Below are 14,192 nucleotides of genomic sequence, written 5' to 3'. Positions count from 1 at the left end.
AAAAATTCTAAGAGAAAATAAATTATTACAATTTGAGTTGCTTTATATATCACAATAAGTTACCAAGTAACTATTTAGAAAGCTACAACTTTTTCATTAAATTGACCATCATGGAAATATAACAATATCACGAAAAATTTTAAACATACATTATATTTTGTAAGGTTGACTTAAAGTTACAATCACAAAAGTTTCATTCAAATTTTGTTACCTGTTAACATTTCTTTTGACTAAACTATTTTAAAACCCTGAATGAACTCCAATTGGCTTCAATATTTTAAACGTGATTTATCTTGTGATATGTTTGTACTGCATTTTTCAAAATATTCATATAATTATATGTTATAAAGCATTAATAAAAAATCATCATCATATGATGAGTGATTTTCTATATATGCACTAGTATCTATGGATTTGAAGCTCATAAAATTCCGTATTTGGCCATTAAGTAAAAAAACCCGAATAAACATATCGAAAATCGTATTGTAATACCTCAAATGAAATACAAACTAAATCAAGGCCCGACATGGCCAATGGCGTGCGACTCGTAATCTGAGGGTCGCGGGTTCTCATCCGCGTCGCGCTAAACATGCTCGCCCTCCCAGCCGTGAGGGCGTTATAATGTGCGGTCAATCCCACTATTCTTTGGTAAAATAGTAGCCCAAGAGTTGGCGCTTGGTGGTGATGACTAGCTGCCTTCCCTCTAGTCTTACACTGCTAAATTAGGGACGGCTAGCACAGATAGCCCTCGAGTAGCTTTGTGCGAAATTCCAAAACAAACAAACAAAACTAAATCAAGAAATAGTTACATATAAATTAAATTTCAATACTTTTGTCTCGATAGAAGAAGGTCTGAGGTATCACTAGGCATATTACACTTTAAGAAACAAGAAGGTATTTCATTCATATCGAATTAAACTAAAATATACACTAGTTCCAGAACGTATAACATAAAAAAGGTTTGATTTCCTTGGGTGATTAGTTAGTCTATTGTGTAGCCTTTTGTTTGACAGGAAAACTCAAAAAATTGTTTATTACTGATATTTTATAAAATAAGTTATCTTTGTTTGTTTACGAACATATAAATGTTGCTTATATGGAAGAGCTGAAGTCTTATTCCCTAAACAAATTCCCGTGTACGTTTCAAATGAAAAATAATTTTAAAATAATATATTCTGTTTCCATAAGTTATAATAACGAAAAATAATGAATTCAAAAATTATATTTGAGTGTCGCTAGATTGAAGAAATCTGTCATTATACTTTTTTATATCTATGTATATCCATAAATTTGCTTTATTTAAAATCTTGACTGACCTAACTCTAATCATTCTCTCACCGTATGTTTAATAATACACCCAGCTATTATAAAGTAAGGAATGATCGTAGATGACGCTACTAAAATGTAAGCTGTTTACAAAGCTGCAAAGAATACATTATGGCAATACATAAATTCAAAATTCAGAAATTACATATTACAATACTGTAACAAAATACTTTCTGAAAAAGATTTCGGAGTTTATATTTGGAGGAACATGTATTTTTTCACTAAAAGTAACTTACCTGCGAATGGTGACATTCTACGACCTTGTGTTTCTTCTAATAGTACAACCATTACAGCAATTAATCTATGCAATGCTACTTTTATTCTATCTGACATAACTTCACTTGGAAATATATTCAATACATCAGTCAAGGTATCAAATCCTTCGTTTATAAGATACGGTACTCTGAATAGGCTACAAAGATTTTAAAGAAACACTTTATACAAAAGGTTTATAAGTAGCTAAACACAGCCTTGTGTCTACGTTTCCTCCGTGAAACTGAAACGTGTTACTAACATATATATAGTTACAGAAGTACTTTGTGTACATTTTATGAATTCAATAATTTTACACAAGTAAAAATTTAGTGAAATATAAAGACTTAAAACCTATATCAGACTATTTGAAATCTCAAAAGAACAACAGAGAAGAAGTTAGTTGTTAAAATAATCGAATTAAAGATTAGTTGAACATAAAACAACATAATATTAAACTGACTGTGTAAAATTAAGCACACTTGCAATATACATAATTCCAAACATAAATTTTAAAACAATGACACTTTGATCATAATAGATAGGCAAAACCTCTTTAAATTTTTACGTGCTAAATTATGTATTCATGCTTTTGATAGAATTATGGTGAAAAATACACCAGAAAAAGGAAATAATGACAAAACAAATAATTTAAAATGGAACAAAATGCTATTTTAAATACTTATGAAAATGCAGTATATGTCAAAGCTTCATGAAGCATTATTAACTCATATGGCATAAATTTGAATATAAGCAAATTTTACACTTTAATATTTAAAATTATTCAGATAATATTTAGTTGTACGTAAAAATACGATTAATAATAAACTGAATAATAACTCGGACTATGTTTTTCTTCTTTTTTCTTTATCTTTATTTTGTTTGTAGATATAGTCATCAATGTAGTTCTCCTTAAAATGTGAATATTTAATACGTGGAATACAACTGAGTGGAAAGCACAGAAGAATTATACACTAACCATAATGTACATATTGAACACGTCCCATCACATCCAGAAAAATAGATAATATGAATACACATTAACTGTTTTTTAATCACCATGTAAAGTAAAAGAGTCGCGATGGTAACGTTTTAATAAAAAAAATTATTTCATTAAACTGTTCGAATTAGTTAAACTTCATTATCAGGTTTACGATTACTGACATACGACGGCCAGGTTGGTTAAGGCGTTCGACTCGTAATATGAGGTTGAGGGTTCGAATCCTCGTCGCACCGTGAGAACGTTATAAAGTGGCGGTCAATCTCACTATTCGTTGGTAAAAGAGTAGTCTAAGAGTTGACGGTGGGTGGTAATAACTAGTTGCCTTCCCGTTAGGCTTACACTGCTAAATTAGGGACGGCTAGCGCAAATAGCTCTTGTGTAGCTTTGCGCGAAATTAAAAAAACAAACAAACAATACTAATACACGGCTCGATTAAGACGCTCGATATTCCCTGACAAGGATGCAAAAGCGAATTATTGAACTAATAAAGTTATATCATGGAAATTTAGGTTGTAATTTTTTTTTACATTTATACAAATTATTTTATATTTTAGTAGGTGACGTAACCTTTCGTAGCACAGGGAAGAGGGCATAGGACTTCCTTGAGTGACATAGAAGTTGTGAGATACTTTTCTCAAATAAATGTATTTGTTATTTGTTTTTTCTCTAAAATAATCCCCCCAGAGACACAGTGGTATGTCTTTGAAGAACAGAAGACAAATAGTCTTTTTAGTAGCTTCATGATTCACAACAAACAAACAACTCTGTAATAAAGAAGTATTTCAATAACATTCACAAATAGAATTGGATTATAGATTTATATCTGGATAACATTTCAAAACTTCATTATGAATTTCATTTTATCACATCTCACGATCTTCTATCTCTTCTCTGTTGAACTCAGATCTTTTATATTCCTTGTCTCTTTCGTTTTAACCATGCACTCTGTTCCTGCATTTCGAATTATAACGTTTCATATTATAAGAAGTGTCTTTTAGTTTCCACAGGATTGTCGCTAACTCCAATCATTTCTTACTGAATTTCCCAAGGTAATCAAATAATTTTTAAAACTGACCAAAAACCGGACACTTTCTTACAACTCTCAACACAAATCGATATTTCTAAATTCATAATAACACTGATTTTTTCTTTCTAATTTGTATTTAAAACAAAAATTCTATCACTGTAGTTACTATATACATGTATATATATAACATGTAGTTACATGTTATGAATCTTAAACAAACACTTATAATTTGAGTTCACACATTATTATAAGGATACTGGTGATTTTTGGTAAAAAAAAAGCTAGATTCTGATTTTACATTATGTATTTGAACTTTATGATACGTAAAGAAAATGAAACAAATACTCGATTTTACGATAAAATGTTGGAAAGACACATATGCAGCCTTATATTTAACATATATTTCTTTTTCTATGACTTATTCATATTGTTGTACTAACAAACAACAGATCATTTGAAAGAATAATTTTTACGTATAAAATAATATAGACAGTACATAGGCAAAATGTTCACCAAAATTAAAAGCACCAGCAAGCAATAATAATAAATGTTCACCAAAATTAAAAGCACCAGCAGCAATAATAATAAATGTTCACCAAAATTAAAAGCACCAGCAAGCAATAATAATAAATGTTCAAATTGGCACGTTTTACTGCCCTCTTATGTTGAGAATTATTAATACAGTAGTATTCTAGGAAAATATTAGTGATCCCGTCTACCCTTATCCAATGCTTCATGGAAGGAATGTAAGGGCATTCGACGATACTTTCGATTAGTATGACTACGTTGTTAGTTACACGTCGTGTCTCATTATTAAATGTTCCAGCAATAAGGAAAACTGAATATTAATAACGTAGCAAAAGTCAGCTAACTAATCACATACATAAAAACTTTAAAACCATCAAATGTAACTGTGAAAATATGAATCTTCACTATTAGGTATATTTGATGAAATTCAAAGGACTGTTAAATTAACACTTTTCTATCATTATAAGAATAACACGAATCTCACATTTTGCAAACATATTTATTACTATAACTTAGTGTAAAGAAAATGATATTACATTGTAACATCGGAAATTATTTGATCGATGTTTTGACAGTTTAGACTTCGAACTTCTTGCTGGAGTTAAGTAATACTAATTATACACTTACAGCTTAGTTTTACTTTGATTTACTGATAAAGTAACTTACAACTATTAAAAAAAGCCAGATAGTTTTCTATCGAGTTGTCGTGGGAAAGTTTATTTTATTCTCTAAACAACATCCTAACTTTTGTTTATTACCGTTACACCAGTTTATACTTTTATCGCAACATAAATATTATTATGCTACACAAACTAATGTACAAAGGATACACTGACACTCTTAATTCGTTTTACATTGTTCATTATTCATATTATTTGGTACATTCATGTTTTTGGAAACTTTGTTTAAATAATAAAATGTCATACTCTTCAGGTGGGCTGGTGTTAACCAACAGAACAAATAAGTTCTTTCATTTTACAAAACTTTATTATACAAATCCTATAAGAAGCACACTTCGGTTTACCATTTATCAGCAGAACTGGTAGAAAGGTTCCATATTGTTAGACAAACAGTTGATTTACAAAAGGCACAGTAATTACAGTCATGTTGTATCACAGAAGTTTTTAACAGTGATTCAAGTCAGTATTGCTTAATTAATTAAAAATGTATTTATATTTACTTAGTTTAATCAAACATTATGGAGGGCCTTATTAATAAGCATATTTAGACTTCACAATTATTATCAATTTGTATACTGTATTTTATGGCTGGATGTTATGTTTTCTTCTCTGTGTGTGTTTGTCAACAAAATTTCTCGAAAACGACTGAATGTATTTGAACTAAAGCTGATATACATTAAAACTATGACTCAACTTAGAAGTGATTAGTTTTTCAAAATTCACGTTTCAGGCAGGTCACTATACTCAAATAAAATATCTGTGTTCACATGAGGTCCGAATTTTCCTCTATATGTTAGTCTCAAAGGACTAAATTTTAATGAAACTTGATGGACTTAAGTAAAATATTATTCATCATTATCTTGCCACAGGGTCAGGCGGTTAAGCCGTTCGACTCGTAATCAGAGGGTCACGGGTCCGAATATCCGTCACAGCAGATATGTTCGCCCTTTCAGCGTTGGGGATGTCATTATGTGTTGTCAATCCCACTATTCGTTAGTAAAAGAGTATTCCAAGAGTTGGCGATGGGTGGTGATGACTAGCCGCCTTCCCTCCAATCTTACACTGCTAAATTACGGACTGCTAGCGAAGAAAGCCCTCGTGTAGCTTTGCGTAAAATTTAAAAAAAAACTCGTTTCAATACCCGTAATGGGCAAATCTCAGAGAGCCTACTGTGTAGCTTTGTGCTTAATTCATAAAAACTAACTAACATATTATTATTTTTGGATATTGGATTACCTGCTGCACAGCATATACTTTACCTATGAACCAATTAGACCGTTTGTAATTATTTCATCAATCAGTCATGGTCTTCTCATCAAATCTGAGGGTCAGCGATTAAGGTTTTTTTTATTCCTAGTTTCTTGCACTACCTTTCCTAATTCTAGCTTTCCTAATATCTTTCAGCTAAATGACTCTCTTTCTATCACTTGATCCTTTATATTCGGCTGGCCTACAGGAACACAGAGAAAAGTACTGGTTTGTCCTCTTGAAATGTGCGATTTTCTGTTAATACTATAAAGAAATAATTACTTGACAGTTGCCATAGCACTCACATTGAAGTAGATACGTAAGTTGATCTTATCAATAATGATGTGCATCGTAAGAAGTTTACTTGAAAATATTCCTGATGAAGACGTTTTCCCCTCCCTTGGTAAGGATTTTTCATTCTTTTCAGTATAATCGATCGTATGAGCTACTTAAAAATTAGTGTTTTAATATTTAATCGCATATATATCTTAAGTATGCATTTCTTCTAATTTATGTCAAATTTGTAGTCCTTTTTATCCTTTTCCGTCAGAATTTTAGACTCCAATCTGCTCTCTACATATCAGCCAATCATCTTTCAGATGAAACTGAATGTCTAAAATTGCGCTTCTTTTGTTTGTTTCTTTGCTTTTTGAATTTCGCGCAAAACTACTCGAGGAATATCTGCGCTAGCCGTTCCCTAATATAACAGTGTAAGACTAGAGAAAAAGCAGCTAGTCATCACCACTCACCGCCAACTCTTAGGCTACTCGTTTACCAACGAATAGTGAAATTGACCGTCACATTATAACGCCCCCCCACGGCTGAGAAAGCGAGCATGTTTGATGCGACGGGAATGCGAACCCGCGACCCTCAGATACGAGTTGAACGCCTTAACTCACCTGGCCATGCCGTGCCACGCATATTTTGTTTTCTACATATATCGAGGAATTTTCATTTCGCTTATGTGCGTTCAGACGATTTAGAAATATTGCTTCTAGTAATTTTTAGTTTCTTCTTGAGATGTGAAACGTTAAAATTTGTACTGAGCGTTGGTTTTGCTTACAATTCTAAATTATATGTTTCTAGTTCGAATGCTATTAAGAATGTGAAATTTATAGATATAGGTTATTTGATGCAATGTATTACCTCAGTTTTTAATATTCTTGTTATATTTACTTTGAATTGTTTTGGTGTTTCCACTTTGATCTTGTATCTATGTTTCATTCACGTACTATTTAAGTTTTATGCATTTTGTTTTCGGTATCAAGCTGCTGGCTGTTGGTGCTGTATTTCCTTTATAAGTTGAAATATAGACACACACATATATATGTAACTTAAGAAGAAATTCTGGTAAAATTTGAGGAAAACAAGATTGAAAGAAAGTTTTTCTTTTCATATTTTTTAATATACTTAATATATAAAGGTTTATCAATGCCATTTATTAACTTATCTTGTCATCTAATTGAAGCCTTACAATGCATTGTACGCTAAATTGGAAAATGTTCTTGATTAAACTATATGTTTTTTACATTAGTTTTCACATTTTGCGAATTGGTAGTACAAAAGATTAAGATATACAGAGGAAAACTGTAGATAATTCGATAGATTGTTTAGGAATTTATTTACTTTACTAAATAATTTGGCACTAAACATTTTCACAAAAAAAAAGGAAATAAAACTTCTGTCGCTATTTCGTTAAATTATTGCAGGAATTTGCCTACACAGATAATATTTCGCGCTTGTGTTTAATATTGCTTACCACACGTGTGTTTGTCATAAGTAAAAGTGAATATACCAGTATGCAGGCGTTTTCAGTCGTAATTAACAGACATTATAGATCTGCACAGAAAACATACGATATATTGAGAAATATTAAAAGTATATTAAGCTTCGATCCAAGAAACTTCACAGTTATATTATGCTTGATTTCCCAATTTCGATATGGGAATTTGTTTTCAATATTCTTTGTACGGCTGGTGGATTGGTAGATGTATTATTAGTCAGACAAGATTCACTTGATTACAGCTTAAATCGAAAACAAAAGAAATAGGCATGGATTGAAAGCTTATTTCATCAAGCAAAAAGCATATAACTGGTTGAGCTAAAACTTCACGTATTTCTTCTTAGTCAGTTTCCTGTTGCTGTATCACATCTGGTAAAATGTCATATATGAAACAGCCCTTTGTCCAGGGAAATTAAACATAAATTAATTCTCATAATAATAAAAAAAATGATCATAAAACTTTTACCAATATAGTTCCTGCTATATACTTAATCTTATAACTAATTCATTTTGAAAACTTATATAATACGCCAGATTGTTAACCGTCTTGCTTTATAGTTTATAAAGGGAAACAATTACATTCCAATTTAAGCAGAATTATCAGAATTAATACTATAAACCTTATAAATATATGTATATATATATGTGTACTATGTCAATTAATATGTATATATAGAGAGAGGACTGGCAAAAAATAATTTTATAAGAGGTGGGAAAAACATACAGTTTACAGTTTCGACAATTATTGCAAGTGTTAAAAAATAATATGAAAAAATATAGGTGGCTTTGTATGAAGACTTAGAAATTATATTCATTTTCCATGTGATAACATTAGCAATCGTTTATTTAAAGTGTGATTTTGATGTCGAATCCCATTCTGTTACAGCAGTGCCATGAATATAAGGTTACAGCTAAGAACAAAATATGTCACATACTTCATTAGGCTTGAGAAGTTAAAGCAAAACTATTCCTATTTTTTCTTTTTATCTATTGTTCATATTTTCAGATTTATTGCTTCTTTTTTAACTAACTATTATTTCTTTGTTTACGATTTTGTTTTCTATTTATTAATTACTAAAACATTGGCATTGACAGGGCATATAGTTTTAATTTTGGGTTTTCTTCTAATTTATGTATTAAGTAATGCTTCACGGTGGCAAAGCAGTAAGTGTGAAAGCTTGTAACAACAAAAAAGCAGGTTTTGACACCCGCAGTGGGCACAGCAAAGATAACCCAATGTGTAATTTTGTATTTAACGACAAATAAACAAATAATGAATACATAATTATAAACTATATTGTAAGGACTTTGAAATGGAATAGAACTTTATGTTTTATGTACTGTCAATGAAACATTTCATATGAATACATTGAATTTTCAGTTCGATTTTTTTATGTTGTACGAATTGCGTGATCATAATAAAAGTATGTATCTCACGAGTGGAGACTGATTCACAATACAAGCTAATACTACTTGCGTTACTATGTCATTTACGTTTCCTTGTAGTATTTGACATGCTACATGCTATATCTACTATATGTACTATACATACATTTAATGTCTATTTTAAAGTGAACAACATTAGCTTGTACTGACATAATCATGTATTTGAAAATTTCAACCTGAATGACACATCATGCAACACATAGGCTAAACGACTCGATGAGAGACCCAAAGGTTTAGTTAGAAAAGAGAACTATTAGCTAGCAGTATCCATTGTTTAAACCTAGTAACAGGATTAATTATCACTTTTACAATACACCCACCGTTTATTAGCAGCCAATTGCTTAGTTTCCTTTTGTGATGACAAGAAACCCATTTGATGTAACAAAAAAAAGTTTCAATACCCATACCAGTAGTTTACTTTGTTTCCGTATGAGGCGTGAACGGAAACTAAAACATTATCACTATTAGACAGGAGCAGACATTTTCTAGCATTTTTTGTTTTTGTTACAACAAACAAACAGGTGATGTTAATCCTTGATGAAAATGTTTAAGAACAATAGTGTTTAAAATAAAATAACGATGCAAAGAAAATGAGGTCATCGTTTGTGCAAGTAAGATTTTATAATAGAATTGTTTGATGTTTTGAGAAATTCTTATAAGCGTTCCTTCCATCTAGTGAGTTGAAAGTAGACTAAAAACTTCAGTAATGCTAAAATAAAGATATATTTTCCCCAAAATTTACGTTTTTTAGTTTTTTAGAGGAGGAGGTTATTAACTTCGCCTGAACTGCATGTAGCATACTTTGATATAAAGTTCTCTTCAAAATTATCCATTACGAGTGGATCCTACTAAAATTCATTCTATGAATCCAAAATAAAATACTTCAATACAATAGAATTCAGCACTAATGTTTCTTCTTCAAGTTTCACAATTATGAAAAAAAAATCTCAACATTACTTTAGAAGAATATGAGTCATTTTCATAATATAATAAAATGAAGATCGAACTTATCAAAACCTCAAATAACAATTCTAGTAAAGAGTTTCAAATTTTACAATAGTGTATTTTCAGCTTGAAACCAGTTCTAGACTTTTAGTAATACCAAGTGAGTTTATGTTATAATTGCCGATATTTCAAATCATAGAATAGAGAATATATAATTAAAATTTATATTCATTAATAAAGGTAGATATATGTGTATTGTATTACCACAGCGAAATCCCTGAGATATTAAGCGTTAGAATTAAAGTGGTATTTATTTTTGCGAAACGTAATTCACACTGTACTAAGTTCAAGTCGCTATTTCAGTGATGTCGAGAAAACCCACTTGTAGAGAAATATATATGCAAAAACGACTCGTTTGGGTTGAGAAAATATTTTACGTAGAAGAGCGAACCTGACGATGACCGAAGAAGGTCGAAACGTTGTTCGCTCTTCTACGTAAAATATTTTCTCAACCCAAACGAGTCGTTTTGCATATCTAAGTCGCTATTTTGTTTTCACTCTTGATTTAGCGTCATCTGTTAGTTAGATTTGTTAATATGATAGCTCAAACCAGTAATGAATAACAAGCTAAATTAGATAATTTAATTTAAACATTTATAGGTGTAAGTTTTCTCCAAATATCCTATTTACAAGTTTCAGATACAAACTTTTAATTTCTAATCTGTTCTATGTAAGTTGTTGTGACTGGTGAAATGTTACTATATTACAAGTCTTGAACAGTTTTAAGAATAGATGAAAAATCACTCAATAATAATAATTCTGAGTTTAGAATATTGTATTTTTAGAAATTGTCCTAGAGTACATTTGTTCATTATTATCAACATTATTAATCAGAAGTATTAAACCTTCAACTTCTACATATTTTTTCAAAGAAATATACATACATCATCAAATAGTATAATTTTTTCGTAGCAGTTCTTACTCTTATGATGTATCAAATACTTTTGAGGGCATAAAATTCTATAAATCTTGGTTCATTACTCGCGGGCACCAAAACACAGATTGTTTAGCTTTTCTCTTTAAAAAGGAAACAGAATACTATTAGTTATGTAAAAGCGGCTGACGATGACCGAAGAAGGTCGAAACGTTGTTCGCTTCTCTACATAAAAATTTTCTCAACCCAGACCAGCCGTTTTTCATATATATTTTTCTATGCAAGTGGATTTTCTCGTCATCAATGATTAGAATACTATTATTGATATTAAGTAGGTGGTCTTGGTTGTCTTAACATATCGGAATTATTGGGTATTCAATCCAAACAGAAAATTAATGATAAAAGCTTGACTACTTTTCGTATGTTGTAGCTTTGTAATGTACAATCAGCATCAATAGGTAGGAAACGACAAACATTTAATTTTTTGTAATTATAAATAATTAAGTATTTGTCGAAAAATGTTTTATATTTCCTTTCCCTTGGTTCCCCGCTAGTACTATAGTAAATCTACAGATACACAATGTTACAATCAGCGGTTTAATTCCCCTCGGTGGACTAAGTAGATAGCTCGATGTGGCTTTGCTGTAATGAAACACACTCCATAAATCAGTTGTTTTTCAAGACACAAACTAAAGTAAGCGGTCTTAACACGCTCTCATATTTATTCTATTGAATAAACTAAATATTAGTCAAATAGTTCAATCTAACTTACTGATTATGCGTTAATAAGAATGAGAGATAATTTCTGCTAGAAGATGCACTTTTTTTTAGAAATTATGTAGATGTTATTCATACCACGCCACTATAACAATATCATGTTCTTTCAAACTAACAATATGAACATACACACGTCAGTGCTTGTGTATGTAAAATTTAACCGAAAATCAGTTGAATCATAATCAATTAACCTTGCACTCTATGCAAAGCATTAAATATATATAAGTATTTCATAAGAACTATAAGCTGTGTCTTAGTAAAAGAGATATACGCTAAAATGGATTATACATAGCAATAGGAATATGAAAGACAGGAATAATTTTTATGCTTTTAAGTCTAAGAGTAACTTTCATGAATAAAATAATGACCACTGTGAACTTGAAAGCGTTCAAAATTTACGTACACAAGAAACGTGTTGCGACTGATATATGTGATGTTTTAGAGAGAATTCAATGAACCTTTCTTATTTAGCGTGACATTATAACTTGGTATAAATAAATACTGGTAATACGAAATCGGTAGTTGCGACCCGTTCTGCAGTAGAAAATGATTTAACAAATAAATATGGTAACTATTCACATGTGAAATTGAATTTAACAGTTCATTTTCAGTGAGAGTCATAATTTCGTGAACGAGAGCGTCATCAAAGTAAGTTTAGATATTTTCAAAACACTTGTGAGCCAGAGATTTCAGTTGTAAACTAACAGTAGAAAAGTATCTTAAGCAAATTTTTATTTTAACTGTTTTTAGCCCATTTGATCAGACAATACTTCAAATACAATTAACATAAAACTATAAAAATATGAACCCCAAGTTCATGACTCGATGGCTACCAAGACACATGACTCATATGCAACAGTTGAAAATTGTCTCAAAAGGTCAAAACATTGTTCTTCTACTTTATTTTAATAAAATTTTAATACCCATACCAGCCGTCTTGAGAATAATTTGATTATTTTTGGCGCTACACTATTTCGTGTAGTCGAAAGCAATTTCTCCATAATAACATATTATGTATGACAACTTGCACCTCAAAATATTTATGAACAATTAACAATATAAATGGAATAATTACAATCTATGATTAAAATTTTATAATTGACGCATTTGATGTCTTTACTAGTTTCCGTATTAGGAATACCTGATTTTTTCTCTACTCGTTGGAAGTAATATATTAAAAAACTTGGTCTTCATTGAAGTTAGATGTTCAGCATACAAAAGGTTGAAAGTCGAGATACAAAATATTTTTCACTATATTTCATAGAATAAATATTAGTCCATATTTTTCAACCTAGTTGCATATAAGATCGTCCAAACAACAAATACTTCAATGAATTTAAACTCCAAGTAAATTGGTATGTTCAGGAAGTTTTAATCGCATTAAATTAGACCATCAAACTTTCTACGAGTGTAATTTCCAAAATACAGTCAAAATAAACTATTTATTGTACTACTGAAATAAATAGAATAATTAATCGTAGTTTGGATGAGTTTTTAAACAGTTTGGTTGCAGCTGATGTGGTGAAAGCTGTTCGTCCGCTTTTACTTCAATCAAACAAATCTGATAAGACGACAAGCTGTTTCTATAGACTCCGAGGATATCAAAAGAAAAACGAAATATTGTCCTTTTCTTGATACAGGATGTATATATAGTTCATTAAGGCTCAAAAATGCTGCATACGGCTTACAATCAGTACAGCACAAACTGAAACGTTGGGTAATATTTCACATGGCTAGCAATAACTATTATTATATACTTATACTGAAGCTCTCTTTTTCAAGCAAATTACAGTACATCGCGACGTCTATAAGCTCACATCATCTATGGACATTAGTATTAATAAGATGTCATCCCCTAGACTATTGCTGCTAAATTACGGACTGCTATTGCAGGTAGTCCTCCAGTATTAAAAAATAATTTATTTACTATAACAATTCTAAGAAATATTTGTTTACGTAGTTTATTAAACTTGCAATAGCTATCTTGTTATAAAGAATATATAATTGGAGATGCTTGCATTCCTAGTTATGTATTATATTTCCAGCTGCTAGGAAAAATTGAACGAAATTATATGCGAAAGTTATAAGTTTAAAGTATTTAGTTGTGTAAAATTTCTTGCAAGGGCTTAAGTAAATCTTATTTGTGTAAAACATTTACTTTTACTTGTTTAATCACGCGAAACAAGTATATAATTAATATTCATACCAATAGTTAAAACATTCAAAATCATTTAAACGTTGTG

The 14,192-nt window shown here is 30.5% G+C and overlaps 1 protein-coding gene across 1 annotated transcript in view; it reads left to right on the top strand.

Moving 5' to 3' along the window:
- Nucleotides 1-14,192, top strand: part of LOC143236505 (uncharacterized) — a 147,855-nt gene that overhangs the window by 68,326 nt on the left and 65,337 nt on the right. The window lies entirely within an intron of this gene.

Source organism: Tachypleus tridentatus, chromosome 13 (genome assembly GCF_004210375.1).
Source record: "Tachypleus tridentatus isolate NWPU-2018 chromosome 13, ASM421037v1, whole genome shotgun sequence".
Lineage (NCBI taxonomy): Eukaryota > Metazoa > Arthropoda > Merostomata > Xiphosura > Limulidae > Tachypleus > Tachypleus tridentatus.
Note: the sequence above shows the minus strand (reverse complement) of the source record. Positions and strands in the feature narration are given on the sequence as shown.